Source organism: Triticum urartu, chromosome 2 (assembly GCF_003073215.2).
Source record: "Triticum urartu cultivar G1812 chromosome 2, Tu2.1, whole genome shotgun sequence".
Lineage (NCBI taxonomy): Eukaryota > Viridiplantae > Streptophyta > Magnoliopsida > Poales > Poaceae > Triticum > Triticum urartu.
In genome coordinates, this window is record NC_053023.1 from 297,894,744 (window position 1) to 297,911,506 (window position 16,763).

Genomic DNA, 16,763 nt, shown 5'->3' on the forward strand with positions numbered 1-16,763 from the left:
TGGTGGCGGTGGTGCTGGTGGTTGCACGTAGTTCTGATTTTGATCAACCTCATCCTCGTAATGGCCCTCCACCTCTGTAGTAGCAGCAGGAGCTACAGAAGCATCAACCACAGCACCAGAATTTTGACCAGGCTCAAGGGGAATGTGCAGTGCCCGTCCCACTTGATTTGGAAGGCGATGTTATTGTTGTAGAGGTGCATTAGGTGCAGCATGTGGTGGTGGTGGAAGACGCGCGAGCAATTCATTAAACTTGTTATCGAGCTTTGTTTCGAACGTCTTCTCCATGCCATCTATCTTCTCCATGGCCTCTTCAAATCTGTTTAGCACATCTTGCACCTGTCCACTCATCATTTGTTGAAATTTATCATGTATCTCTTTGTTCATCATGTTCTCCCAATCTGTCTCATCGGCTTGTGATCCTGCCATGGTTAGCAGCAGTAGAAACACACAAGAATATGATCCTACAGACTACTTGGTGGTGGTGGTGTATCACAAATCCGACAAGCGAATCTCAAATTCTTACCAGTTCTTACCCAACAGCAGGTGGTTATCGGCAACCGCCGTAGTCAGAACTCTCAAGATTGGATAGAGCGATTGCCAGGTGGTGTCAAACGCACGATGTAGATGTATGTGGAGCTGGGAAGGATTATGATATGGTAGCAAAAATGTCAGCAATAATCAATTCAGAGATGCAGGAGCACTCTCTGAATTTTTTTTCCTTTTTTTGCACTTTTTCCTCTTTTTTTTCTCCGCAACAATTTTTCCCCGAAAAAGTCTACAAATGGTCTAAAAACTGCCTAGCCAGAATTTTTGAGTTTGGAACTATTTTTATTCTGCGGGTAGCATGAAAGTTTGGGAGTCCGACTGTGTCACGACTTGAAGTATCGCGTGATCTAGAACTCGAAAACAGAGCAACAAATACTGGACTCGGACTAGGACTGGTGGCGGAGATGAATCTGGTGGAACTCGGACTGGTGGTTGTATATGGCGATGGTATATCTGGACTCGGATTGGTGGTGGTATATGGCGATGGTATATGTGGACTCGGATTGGTGGTTGTATATGGCAGCGGTGATGTATATGGTGGGGTGGTGGTATATGGTAATGATGATGACGATGGTGCGGCGGCGGCGTGACAACCTATGAACAGAACTCACAACTCTAAGGGACTAGATGCTAAGACCAGCAACTCAACACGATGATGCAACCGCAAATTCAACAAAGCAAAACTCTAAAAATACTATGCAAAGGCTCAGATTGGTTCGTCTATGATGACCTAACCCTAATATTTTTTTGGTTTTTTCGTGGACTATAGGTATGAAGAACAGACTCGACCTAAACTACGAAAAACTGTAAAATATCACCGAGCAACCTGGAAATCTGATACCACTTGATACAGGCAAAGGTGTCCCGTCTTTCGAAGAGATGGTGGCTATCGTTTTAGAGAAAGTCGACTTTGACGATCTGGTGTAGGGTGGAACCCTAAGTGGAGATCTTTCAGAAATTGGAGGGGGAATCCCCAAGAACAAGATGAACACAAGAGGGAAAACACTCAATTGACTAGATCCAATCACACATATGCTAGATCCAATCACACAAAGAGAGATACAATGATTCAAAGACAACAAAGGAAAGATACAAGGTACTAGTTCATCCCAATCCTATGAGGAATGAGGTCTTGGTGATCCTATGATGGGGATCTATCCACTAGGGATCTTCTCCATAGGAGGTCTTGATCTATCCACTAGGGATCTTCTCCATAGGAGGTCTTGATCTCCAATGGAGAGGTCTCTCTCTCTCAAGAGGAGGAGTGGTACAAGGAGCAAAGTTCACATAGATCATGTCAAATCCTTTGCTAACCCTAACATATGGTCTAGGTACGGGATATATAGGCATGGGGACGAAGTGGATGAAGAGGAGGCCCAAATAGCAATCACATCCGTCCATCCTGTAGGGCCCGTGCGCATGGGGTAAGTTGGGCCCGTGCGCACGGGGGTCCCGTGGGCACGGTACAGGCCCGTGCGGACGGGGTGCTCCAGCGCCAGCTCCCTGTGTAGCCCGTGCGCACGGGGTCTTCGAGGGCCGTGGGCACGGGGTCGCCTGGGAAGTCCAGAGTTGATCTTCGTGCACTCATTCTTCTTCCTTGTGGCCTTGGGGTCCTTCTCCTTGGCCTCCGGGAAGCTCCTTAGCTGCTTGGTGGCGGTCGCCCTCGTACCTAATGATGCACAACGTTCCATGGTGAGGTAGCGACCAAGTCCCATAGATATTCATGTAAATCTTGAAGAGGAGCGGGTTCACCTTAAGTCTCGTAGGTCCACTTGGGGCTTGATGTGCTATGAAGGTATACAAGGAGATGAACGTAGGATGCTCCGCATCATCTCTCCTCCCTTGGGAAAGATCCAACCTCGGATCGTGATCCTCATCACCATGGAAACGGTTGTCGTGGACGGACTTGAAGTTGGACGGAGTTGAAGACATGGCGCAATTCAAGTACTCCAAGGTGTCTCCGGAGTGGTATACATGCAAAAAGAGCAAACACAAGCAATACTCGGAAATACAATGGTTCGCGCAGACAAATTGTCCATCATGTAAGAAAGAGTCCGTGCGGCAAGATTGTTTGTGACAAAGTGCATGAAGCTTATCAAGATTATCTATAAAGATCTGCAAAGCATTCATGGGTGGAAATTCAATCATTGTGCACACATATGTGTTGCGAATATGATCAATGCAACCACGGTGCAAAATGATGTCATAGTGAGACGGTTTATCAATAGCATGAATATGGCAATGGATGCTCAATATGAATGAGTTATCATGCAATTTATGGTAGGCAATATGATCATGATGTATGAATATGACATCTAGAAGGATCACAACAAATTTGCTAAGGAATTGCACAAGCTCATATATCATGGATGACATGGAAATAGATGCAACAAGGCAATCATAATGTGAGTCAATCCATGCATAAGATGCAAATTTGTTATGGGTGGTGTTGTACCATAGCTCAATGTTGTGGTAGAAGTGGTGGTCCGATGGTGAGTCCACTAAGTTCGAGTGCTCCTCAACTTGAAGGTTCATGGGTTCCATCTCCAGTGTCGGTCCTCCATCCAATAGATGTAACATGTAGACAAGAAGAAGGAAACAACAATGAAAGAGTGACCCATCCAATCTGCATATTTGAGGATGGCTCAAAGGGAAGGAGTTCACCTTTAGGAGATTCTCGCAAATGTTGGTGTTGCACATCATGTATGCCTTCACATGACCAAATTGTCTCATGACGGTATCGCCTTGTGAATCCTTCAACATGAAATAACATGACAAACACTCAGAAAAACAAATGAGGTTAGCGGAGATGCAAAACCTATCATTCGTGTGGTAAAATACCCAACAAGTGGATGCATCATGCTCATCATAAGAAAGTACAAGGGAGCATTTCATAGTATGGAGGCATATGATGGTGCGAGGACAACCAAATACAATATGCTCAATCAAGCAAGCATGCATCACAAGTAAAGTGTCCAAGTCTCCACGATCAATAAGCATAGAGGCAACAATTGGAGGCAAGCGACAATGAACAAAATATATCATGTGAGAGGCATGAACATATACGTCATCAACCCAAGAAAGCAATGAAGAATGGAACATGGGTGATGCGACAAAGCAAGCAATCATGGCAATCAAGGTAAGCAAGCTAGTATTGCAAACATGCAACATACTAGAAAGAATCATGTCAAGTATGTCATGTGTGCAAATGGTGGGCATGAATAATGCACAAGACATATCACAAGCATGAAAGGAGGATATGAGCAAAATAGCATCAATAGCATGAGGCACATGATAAACATGGAAATAGCAACAAGGATCTCCACCAAGCATGCAAATACACATAGGAGTAACATAATTGTGAATCATGGGTAGATGCAAGCAAGGGTCACAATTGCATGGCAAAGGCATAGAAGCAAGCATAACATGCAAAGTGAACACGGTAAAATGAGCAAGAGAGCGGTATATAGCCCATTGCCGTGCGAGAGCCAAGTGAGAGAGATGCGTGTAGTCGTTGCGTGAAAGGAACGGTGGTAAGGATAGTTCACGGGATCCCAAGTCATCTTTGCTCTCAAGAGCTCGTTTCGTCAACTCTTGGGATTGAGAGGTTGGCGAGTATACGTGAGTACCTACACAAAACAAAGACAAAGGGAAAATTGTGTGTGCGTGGTAGATGTACACATCATCCATCATGATGCGCACGTGCAAGTGTTGGTTAGCACAAAATAGCCAATGCTCAAATAAATGAGATGTGTGATATAGAAACATGTCATCCATCACGGTAGGTTTGTTGTTATGTATAGCATAATGGAGACTCAAATTGTGTAATGCATCACAAGAAATATGTAGAGCATTGTTATTCATGGAGTGCATATGGTGCAAGCAATTATGATAATCATGCAATGTATGGAATGCATCAAAATCTCCTAATATGTATGAGGAAACTATGGGGGTCTCCTCATGAGAATTAATGGAAACATCACATGTAGAATATTGACAACATTCAAAACAATGCATATTTGGAGCAATGTGATCATGGCATGGCATAGTAGATGAATTGCGCAAATCATGTAAAGGAAGCATGGCAATATCATCACATGAAAAACAAAAGCCAATGACCACCATCTCGTCATCTATGCCATAAGTGCAAATGGGATTGATTTTAATGGGGCATGCATAGTTACTATGTTGAGATTGAAATGAAGTAATATTGGAGATCTCACTCATAGCATATGACAAGGTTAATGGATTGTCAAACATGATGTGACCAAAAGAATTTTCACATGATATCCTATGTAGCATAGCATCACAACTAGGCAACTCAACATGCTCATCATCATATTTATCATAAATAGGTAAGTCATGACATGAAGAAGTCGCACTAGCATGAAGCATGGGTATAGGTGTGTCAACATCATGCAAGCAATCATTCGTAAAATAGTCCACTAGTGGGACAAGAGAAGCACCATCACCTATGTTACCTTTGGAGCATCGCTCATGTGTTGTAGGTGAGGTGTCGAAGACCAAGTCATGGTCATCTTCATCTTGATGGAACCATGTGGGGGGTGCATCATCGTCCACCATGGCCATCGTCATCTCCATTGGAGGTATGGACTCGTCCAGGATAGGCGTGTCATCATGTAGGAGACCTAGCACCAAAGAAAACACACTCGGAGTAGAGGTTATGTTGTTAGAAATCATAGTGGCCTCATGTGCCGTGTCAACTACCTCACTCACTAAGTGTGGTGGCTCACTCACTCCCTCTTGGATGCTCTCAAGTGTGGGGCTAGTGGTGGTCACACTCATCCTCTCATAGGAAATGCACTCAATGTTAAAAATGGTCGAGTCACTCATATCACTCATGGTGGGGTGGCTCTCCTCACAAGGGAATTGGGGCATCTCTTTGTATGTGGGTGTCGGAGAGATGTAGGTGCAAATGTCTCCATGCTCAATCATGTCCTGGTCGTAGCCGTGGATGAAGGCCGAAGATGGCACATCATCACTCTCCTCCAAGACCAAAGATAAGGTCTCATGTGCGTTCTTGTAGCTTGACTCGGAGTATGAGTCCAATATGGGTGTCGTCTTCATGTTGTTGAAGAGGTTCATGCTCGTCGCCGTGGTCGAAGGGGATGGCCCTAGCTCGACCTTCTTGTCGCCGTCTTGTTGTAGGAGGTCCATATGATGTGGCACCTCATAGCTCGTCTCCATGACCAAAGGTAAATTCCCATGCTCGGCCATCTTCCTTGAGGGGCTTCCGAAGATGGAAGTGTCGCCCTCACTTGTAGGTGGTTGCCTTGGACTTGATGAAGTCAATGTAGGCGTACTCGTGGGAAGTAGGCGAAGATGTCATACGTCCAAAGGCGAAGATGCCTTGATAGCACTTGGCGAAGATGCCGAAGTGGTTGTTGTAGTCGTAGCTCCATCTTGGTGGTGCTCGTCTTGCGTTCTTCTCTTATGCTCATGAAGCTTGGACTTGGCGTGAAGTAGGGCTTGTTCGGACTTGTATGTTTGCGCTTGTTGAGCATCTTAATGTTGATGATGTCGTTGTCGTGCTTGAGCTCGTAGTAGATGTCGTTCATCGTCGTTGTGCACATGATGCTTGGAGGTGCCTTTCCCTTCATGACGATGTTGGTGATGGTCGCCATGGAGATGTGGACATGGACGACTTGCGCTTGTATCTAGTTTGCGCTCCGAAGATGATCGACTTGCTCGCCACCGCCTTGAGGATGATGAACGCGAAGAAGACTTGTAGTCGGCCACCAAGTCTCGTAGTTCATCCTTTAGCTCTCCCAACTTGGTGTCGATGTAGTCCCTTTTCCTTGCTTCGGAGTGGTGTATGTCGATGGCGAGGTTGTCGAGGCGCTCTCGCAAGGTAGATTGTGTGCCTTGCATTTCGTGTTGTAGTCCAAAGATGGACATTTTGGTGATGTAGTTGTTCGCCCCGTTGTTGTTGTCGAAGACCGGAGATGAAATGCCTTGCCTATCCATCACAAGACTCGAACAAATATGAGTGGAAGAAAGGAAAGAACTAGACCAATGTAACTTATCCAATGTTGAAGATGGATCAATGATCACTCAATAATGTATCAAGGAAATATCACAATTGGTACCGGATCTTGTCAATTCTCGCAGCTACACAAATAAGGCTTATGGTGGAGCTCGGTGAGGATAGTGGCACAAAAATTTGATGCAAAATGTTAGCAAGAGTCAATTATGTTGGAAAAGATCAATTCGTAAGTAAAACAACTAGACCAATAGCAATATGTGGCACACGGAAACACACACACGGATAGATAAATGGGGTCGTGCAACCAAGGAATGAGCACAAAACATGGAATCCACGGAAAACGCTCGTGTTACACAACTCAAGAGAGACGCTAGCACGATTGCTCAATAGGTGGATACGACACTTGTGCACAACGTATAAGATGCAAAATGTATGAGATTTCTATCCCAAGTATGCTATATGTATGATGTTCCTGTTGTTCTTCTCAAGATGATCCAAGATGATCGGATATGACAATCTTATGTGCAATGTGGTATGATGCTATGGCACTTGCTTACAAGCTCTTTGATCTTTCTCTTCTTTTGCTTAAAAGCTTATTCTTTTTTTTGATATGGACACTATGCAAAATGCACAAACCAAGATAGTAATTGTGTATATGCGGGAACAATCTTGTGACACAAGAGATGATGTGATACCAGTATGATATGGTATGCATGCAATGGGAGGTGTAGATCACTAATGTGCACAAGTAACGTTGCCGGCAATACTCAAATGGCTAGTCTCGATAGGCAAGTGACACAAAAGGGGCTAGGGGTTATCAATGTAATTGCAAGGGGAAAGTACACTGGTGTCGTCGTGGTTATCGTCCTTGAAGATGGTGAGTGGCGGTGTTCTTGATCTAGATACCAAGATGATGGAGACTCGTCCCTAAGTAGCCGAAACACCTTAGGAAACGGTAAAAACCGCAAACTCAAAATCTCAAGGGCAAAAGCCAAATGGTGGTAGCGGAGATGGCAATGCGGAAGTGGTGGTGATGGATGATGAAGAAGCAATCGTCCCTAAGTAGCCGAAACACCTTAGGAGACTCAAGTCACCACTCAAACAACCACAAATGCTAAATGGAGCAAAATGGGTTAGGTTGCGGAAGGCTATGTTGGTTTTTGCGGATGATATGGTGGAAGGCCTAGTTAAAGAAGCCAAAATGTCAAAACTTTGATGGAGTCAAATTGTGTTGGAGCCTATCTAGGTGGATGGGGGATGTCAATAGCTGCTCAACGAGCTAAAGAACGTGAAAGTCAGACTCCGGATGTTGAAGTTATGGGCAAAATGGTGAAGCAGTCACGGCTGTCCTAGGGGGGGGGGGTCGTGCGCACGGGGGTAGGAGCCCGTGGGCATGGGGTCCCGTACGCACGGTACAGGTCCGTGCGCATGGTACAGGTCCGTGCGCACGGTACAGGTCCGTGCGCACGGGGTGTCCAGAGAGTTTTCGGGGGGCCGTGCGCATGGGGTCTGGGGTCCATGGGCACGGGGTGCGCAGAAATTTCGCGATTTCATGGCGGAAAATGGAGATTTCTTGGGCAAAATTGGGGAGATTTTGGGGATGGATGGTGGGGAAAAGATGGGGATGGGCTAGATCCACTTGAAACCAAGCAAATCCATGGATCAAATCCAACAAAACATCATCCAAAACCAACAAATCACAAAAAAATTGGGTTATTTTCGGTGGGGATTTTCAAAATTGGGGAAGAACACAACAAAACTAGGTTAGAAAACAAAGAGGGGGGCTCCAATTTCGTTAGAAACCATGGCTCATGATGCCAAAATGGTGTAGGGTGGAACCCTAAGTGGAGATCTTTCATGAATTGGAGGAGGAATTCCCAAGAACAAGATGAACACAAGAGGGAAAACACTCAATTGACTAGATCGAATCACACATATGCTAGATCCAATCACACAAACAGAGATACAATGATTCAAAGACAACAAAGGAAAGATACAAGGTACTAGTTCATCCCAATCCTATGAGGAATGAGGTCTTGGTGTTCCTATGATGGGGATCTATCCACTAGGGATCTTCTCCACAGGAGGTCTTGATCTATCCACTAGGGATCTTCCCCATAGGAGGTCTTGATCTCCAATGAAGAGGTCTCTCCCTCTCTCTCAACAGGAGGAGTGGTACAAGGAGCAAAGCTCACATAGATCATGTCATATCCTTTGCTAACCCTAACATATGGTCTAGGTACGGAATATATAGGCATGGGGACGAAGTGGATGAAGAGGAGGCCCAAACAGCAATCACAGCCATCCATCCTGTAGGGCCCGTGCGCAGGGGTAAGTTGGGCCCGTGCGCACGCGGGTCCCGTGGGCACGGTACAGGCCCGTGTGCACGGGGTGCTCTGGCGCCAGCTCCCTGTGTAGCCCGTGCGCACGGGGTCTTCGAGGGCCGTGGGCACGGGGTCGCCTAGCAACTCGACACGACGATGCAACCGCAAATTCAACAAAGCAAAACTCTAAAAAGACTATGCAAAGGCTCAGATTGGTTCGTCTATGATGACCTAACCCTAATATTTTTTTGGCTTTTTCGTGGACTATAGGTATGAAGAACAGACTCGACCTAAACTACGAAAAACTGTAAAATATCACCGAGCAACCTGGAAATCTGATACCACTTGATAGAGGCAAAGGTGTCCCGTCTTTCGAAGAGATGGTGGCTATCATTTTAGAGAAAGTCGACTTTGACGATCTGGTGTAGGGTGGAACCCTAAGTGGAGATCTTTCAGAAATTGGAGGGGGAATCCCCAAGAACAAGATGAACACAAGAGGGAAAACACTCAATTGACTAGATCCAATCACACATATGCTAGATCCAATCACACAAAGAGAGATACAATGATTCAAAGACAACAAAGGAAAGATACAAGGTACTAGTTCATCCCAATCCTATGAGGAATGAGGTCTTGGTGATCCTATGATGGGGATCTATCCACTAGGGATCTTCTCCATAGGAGGTCTTGATCTATCCACTAGGGATCTTCTCCATAGGAGGTCTTGATCTCCAATGGAGAGGTCTCTCTCTCAAGAGGAGGAGTGGTACAAGGAGCAAAGCTCACATAGATCATGTCAAATCCTTTGCTAACCCTAACATATGGTCTAGGTACGGAATATATAGGCATGGGGACGAAGTGGATGAAGAGGAGGCCCAAATAGCAATCACAGCCGTCCATCCTGTAGGGCCCGTGCGCATGGGGTAAGTTGGGCCCGTGCGCACGGGGGTCCCGTGGGCACGGTATAGACCCGTGCGGACGGGGTGCTCCAGCGCCAGCTCCCTGTGTAGCCCGTGCGCACGGGGTCTTCGAGGGCCGTGGGCACGGGGTCGCCTGGGAAGTCCAGAGTTGATCTTCGTGCACTCCTTCTTATTCCTTGTGGCCTTGGGGTCCTTCTCCTTGGCCTCCGGGAAGCTCCTTAGCTGCGTGGCGGCGGTCGCCCTCGTACCTAATGATGCACAATGTTCCGTGGTTAGGTAGCGACCAAGTCCCATAGATATTCATGTAAATCTTGAAGAGGAGCGGGTTCACCTTAAGTCCGGTAGGTCCACATGGGGCTTGATGTGCTATGAAGGTATACATGGAGATGAATGTAGGATGCTCCACATCACGATCCGACTACGAACGTGCGAGGACGTCGCGCCTTAGCAATCGCTAAACCAACTCCGAGGGGTTATTGACCACGCCGGAGCATGATCAACCTGACCACGAGGGCCTGTTTCCTGTGAGCAAACAAAGAACAAGCAAGAAACTGAGATTGCAATCTGGATATTGCAAATATAAGATGAAAGCTTTATTGATCAAGGTGGGGTTCTTTGACGTCTTGGTCTGGTCGCTGGCCACAAACAAAGTACGCGAAGTTGCAGCTATGGCGAACTTTTAATCTAAACAAAACCCAAAGTTTAAACGACGCCCTAAGGGTTGTATATATGGACGAAGAGGGGGGATTTCGTGGCCCTTGGAGGAGGGGTCCGAAACCAACCCTAACTCTTGTTTCCCCACACATACGGACTCTAAAAACGGCCTATACTTAAGTATTTCAAAAATACATGGGCCTGGCCCAATAATAAGGTGATGCAACACCAAAAATAGCCTCTAGACGAAATTTATGAAGTGGCATCTGGTATATTTCGTCCAAGGCTTCATGCACTCCTTATGGTGGCTTCAAAGTCCTGAGATCATCACTTGTAACTCCGTTCTTGATCCCCTTGCGCATGCCATCATCTCCATGCTTGAACTTGCTCCAAGGTTCATCTTTTTGTCCAAGCTAGGCCCTTCATTTGTAAGCAAAACAAAAGTATCCAAATTAGGCAGCATCATATTCTCATGAACATTAGAATCGTTACCAAGAAACGAAAGTACCTGATAATTCAATTGGCGTGCGCGAGCTCTAGTAATTGGTCCAGTATGTATAGCAGCATGGGTTGTGGGTGTAACAATAGTATTGATGTCCTCATTAGATCCAGTCATGATGCAGCCAACATTAGCTACACACAATGCATAAGGATGACAATAATGCTTTCAGGTTCTGGCGCTTATTTGAGAAGATGATGACACAACATAAAAGTGAATAGATAGTCCCTACGCAGAGGGAAGAAAAGATTTGGAGAGGTGCCAGAGCTCAAGTTTTCAAAATAGAGGTAAATGCTATTTTGAGAAATGCACCCTACTTGTTTACTTTGCGACCATTAGTTATTGGTATCTTCCATGCTAAACACATTAGCGGCGGTTCCCAAGCGATAAAGTAAAGGTTATTACTCCGTAGGAGTTTTTTTTTTTGATTATTTGTAAGCTCAATTTTGTTTGCAGTTTGGGACTAGGAATCCCTATTAGCCCCCCCTCTCGTGCAAGGACGAGTGCATGGAAGATACTGACTACCTCCTGTCGTACTATGAACAATCCAGGCACACAAAAAGATATTTATTTGAAGTTTTTAGAGGTGGCACATTCAAATTTACTTAGGACGGCAAGGTAATACCGCATATAGGTACGTATGGTGGACTCATCTGGAATAACTTCGGTTTCAGGTTTTTGATGCACAAGAAGAATTCCCACTTACTACAGGAGAAGGCTAGCAAATAGGTTGAGAAGCGGCCAACTAGAGAGCAACAACGGTCATGAACATGCATTATGCATAAGTAACATTGGATACTAGCATGAGTAGGATATGAACACCATGAACATAAATATCATAGAAGCTATGTTGGTTTTGATTCAACTACATGGATGAACATGTACCAAGTCAAGCCACTCTAACATTCAAAGGAGGATATCATATCATCATACTACACCACAATCATTTTAACGCAATGTTGTCATTCAAGATAAATCATTATCCACTCCTAGCTACTTATGCATGGCATGAGAGACTATAATATTTAATTGTCATTGCAAACATGTTTGATCATAATAGGCTGAATCATGGATTCTAGGTTAAACATATTTACAAAAATAGAACAAGTCAAGTTCATACACGTTTCTCTCTGCCATGACCAGTTCATCAAATATCGTCATTATTGCCTTTCACTTGCACGACCGAACGACATGAAAATAATAATAGTGCAAGAGTGTCGTGGACTAAGCTGGAATCTGCAAACATTTTATTCAATAGGAGAAGACAAGGTAATATGGGCTCTCTGTTAGATCAACAATAATGCATATGAGAGCCACTCAACAATTTCATCGTGGTCTTCTCCTTGGTACGACTCAATAAAAAGAAAAGAAATTAAGAGAAACACACCGAAATATTTTTGGACTTTTTGGCTTTTCTTAAACAAGCAAATAAAAAGGGAAAAGCAAAAGCAAGAAAAGCTATTTACACGGGAAAGCTCCCAGCAAGCAAAAGAAGAACAAGGAAATCTTTTTGGGTTTTCCTTTTAGTACTACAACAATTTAAACTGGGAAGAAAAACCGAAAAGAAGCGGGGAATATATTATTGGACTTTCTCAAAAAATTTCAAACACACAAGAAGAAAGCGAGAAAATAAATTTAACATGGATAATACAATAAAAGAGTGTGGACACCGATAACTGAAATGAAATGTGTGAATGTGAATGTAATGTCGGTGGAAATACGTACTCCCCCAAGCTTAGGCTTTTGGCCTAACTTGGTAATCACCAGTCGAAGAAACCATGGGGTCCTATGTTGAAATGCTAAGGAGCGGGCACCTAAGGATCCCACCGCTAAGGCTCCGCACGTGCTGTAGCTAGGTTGTTCCGGTAGCTGACGATATCCTCAGGCATAATCCTCTATCCACCCCTGGCAATATGATCAAACAAAGCAGGTGCAGACAACGAAATAAATCACGAGTGTCCACACTGAAAACTAAGTTATATGGAACATCCATAGTGGTGTTCTCGCTATCAATAAAGTGGTGGTCTGCCATAGCCGCGCGATCTAGGTAAACCTTGGGCAAATGATAATCTTGCTGGCGTATCTGAACGTTAAAGTCATTTGCCAAGCGAGTAGCGTAAATGCCACCATGTATTTTTCCCTTGGATATGTTAATGTGAAGGCGACGTGCCACAATAGCTCCCAAGCTATAAGTGGTATCGCCGTAAAGTGCATGGCGTAAAACAGTGAAGCCCGGGGTACTGAGTGCACCCACCTTGTCTCTGGCAAGCAAACACTTTGTAATGAATAGAGCAAAATAATGCACGGCAGGAAAATGCAAGCTAGTAGCGGTTACACTCGATACCCCTCTCTCATACCCCACTTTAAGAGTATGGTAAAAATCATCAAACTCTGCGGCCCTAGGCTCTACTAAACTCCCGTCAGAAGCGATCATGCATATGTCACAAAACTCAATAAGTGGTATCTGACGGTTTTCAGCATATAAATTAAACTACACATCAGGGGGGTTATTCCTAGGAAGGAAATGAAAACTTTGCACAAAGGAGTTTGTGAGGAGGTGATACTGTTCACATTCAGCTGCGATGAAGTCGGTGAGGCGGCATTAGCAGCATATTGTGCAAACTCCTAAAGGATTCCGGCTCCTTCCATGTATTGGGGAACGCAATAATTTAAAAAAAATTCCTATGCACACGCAAGATCTATCATGGTGATGCATAGCAACGAGAGGGGAAGAGTGTTGTCCATGTACGCTCGTAGACCATAAGCGTAAGCGTTATGACAACGCGGTTGATGTAGTCGAACGTCTTCACGATCCGACCGATCCTAGCACCGAAGGTATGACACCTCCGCGATCTGCACACTTCAGCTCGGTAACGTCCCGCGAACTCTAGATCCAGCTGAGAATCGAGGGAGAGTTTCATCAGCATGACGTGATGACGGTGATGATGAAGCTACCGGCGCAGGGCTTCGCCTAAGCACTGCAATGATATGACCGAGGTGGATTATGGTGGAGGGGGGGCACCGCACACGGCTAAACAATGTTAACTTGTGTGTCTATGGGGTGCCCCTTGGCCACGTATATAAAGGAGGAGAGGGAAGAGGTGGCCGGACCTAGGGGGGCGCGCCAGGTGTGGGGAATCCTACTAGGACTCCCCAGTCCAAGTAGGATTCCCTTCCCCTTTCCTATTCAGAGTAGGAGAGAAGGAAAGAGAGGGAGATGGATAAGGAAAGGGGGGCCCCTCCCCCACCCCTTGTGCAATTCGGTTTGGGCAGTTAGGCAGGCGCGCGCCACCTCTTGGCCCTTCTCCCCTCTCTCCACTAAAGCCCAATACGGCCCATTACTTCTCCTGCTGAATTCCCGTAACTCCCCGGTACTACGAAAAATACCCGAATCACTCGGAACCTTCCGACGTACGAATATAGCCTTCCAATATATCAATCTTTATGTATCGACCATTTCGAGACTCCTCGTTATGTCCGTGATCTCATCGGGGACTCCGAACAACCTTCGGTACATCAAATCACATAACTCATAATTCCAATCGTCATCGAACGTTAAGCGTGCGGACCCTACGAGTTCGAGAACTATGTAAAAATGACCGAGACTCATCTCCGGTCAATAACCAATACCGGAACCTGGATGCTCATATTGGCTCCCACAAATTCTATGAAGATCTTTATCGGTCAAACTGCATAACAACATATGTTGTTCCCTTTGTCATCGGTATGTTACTTGCCAGAGATTCAATCGTCGGTATCTCAATACCTAGTTCAATCTCGTTACCGGCAAGTCTCTTTACTTGTTCCGTAATGCAACATCCCGTAACTAACTCATTAGTCACATTGCTTGCAAGGCTTATAGTGATGTGCATTACCGAGAGGGCCTAGAGATACCTCTCAACAAACACCATCGGAGATACCTGTAGAGCATCTTTATAATCACCCAGTTACATTGTGATGTTTGATAGCACACTAAGTGTTCCTCCGGTATTCGGGAGTTCCATAATCTCATAGTCATAGGAACATGTATAAGTTATGGAGAAAGCAATATCAATAAACTAAACGATCATAGTGCTAAGCTAACAGATGGGTCAAGTCAATAACATCATTCTCTAATGATGTGATCCCGTTCATCAAATGACAACTATTGTCCATGGCTAGGAAACTTAACCATCTTTAATTAACGAGCTAGTCAAGTAGAGGCATACTAGTGACACTCTGTTTGTCTATGAATTCACACATGTATCAAGTTTCCGGTTATTACAATTCTAGCATGAATAATAGACATGTATCATGATATAAGGAAATATAAATAACAACTTTATTATTGCCTCTAGGACATATTTCCTTCAGTCTCCCACTTGCACTAGAGTCAATAATCTAGTTCACATCATCATGTGATTTAACACCAATAGTTCACATCTTTATGTGATTAGTTCACATCTCGATGTGACCAATATCCAAAGGGTTTACTAGAGTCAATAATCTAGTTCACATCTCTATGTGATTAACACCCAAAGAGTGATCATGTTTTGCTTGTGAGAGAAATTTAGTCAACGAGTCTGCCACCTTCAGAGCCGTATGTATTTTGCAAATTTTTCTATGTCTACAATGCTCTGCTCGGAGCTACTCTAGCTAATTGCATCCACTTTCAATATGTATATAGATTGAGACTCAGAGTCATCCAGATGGGTGTCAAAACTTGCACCGACATAACTCTTTACGATGAAATTTTTGTCACCTCCATAACCGAGAAACATATCCTTATTCCACTAAGGATAATTTTGACAGATATCCAGTGATCCACTCGTGGATCACTATTGTACCATCTTGCCAAACTCTTGGTGAGGTACACAATAGATCTGGTACACATCATAGCATACTTTATAAAACCTATGGCTGAGGCATAGGGAATGACTTTTCATTCTCTTTCTATTTTCTACCGTGGTCGGGTTTCGAGTCTTTACTCAACTTCAGACCTTGCAACACAGGCAAGAACTCCTTCTTTGACTGTTCCATTTTGAATTACTTCGAAATCTTGTGAAGGTATGTATTCATTGAAAAATATATCAAGCGTCTTGATCTATCTCTATAGAGCTTGATGCTCAATATGTAAGTAGCTTCAGCGAGGTCTTTCTTTGAAAAACTCCTTTCAAACACTCCTTTATGCTTTCCAGAAAATTCCACATCATTTTCGATCAACAATATATCATTCAGATATACTTATCAGAAAGGTTGTAGTGCTCCCACTCACTTTCTTGTCAATACAGGCTTCACCGCAAGTCTATATAAAACCATATGCTTTGATCACTTTATCGAAGCATATATTCCAACTCCAAGATGCTTGCACCAGTACATAGATGGATCGCTGGAGCTTGCACACTTTGTTAGCACCATTAGGATTGACAAAACCTTCTTGTTGCATCATATACAACTCTTCTTTAAGAAATCCATTAAGGAATGCAGTTTTGACATCCATTTGCCAGATTTCATAAAATGTGGCAATTGCTAGCATGATTCGGACAGACTTAAGCATCGCTACGAGTGAGAAAATCTCATCGTAGTCAACATCTTGAACTTGTCGAAAACCTTTTGCGACAATTTGAGCTTTGTAGATAGTAACACTACTATCAGCATCTGTATTCCTCTTGAAAATCGATTTATTCTTAATGGCTCACCGATCATCGGGCAAGTCAATCAAAGTCCATACTTTGTTATAATACATGGATCCCATCTCAGATTTCATGGCTTCAAGCCATTTCATGGAATCTGGGCTCATCATCGCTTCCTCATAGTTCGTAGGTTCATCATGG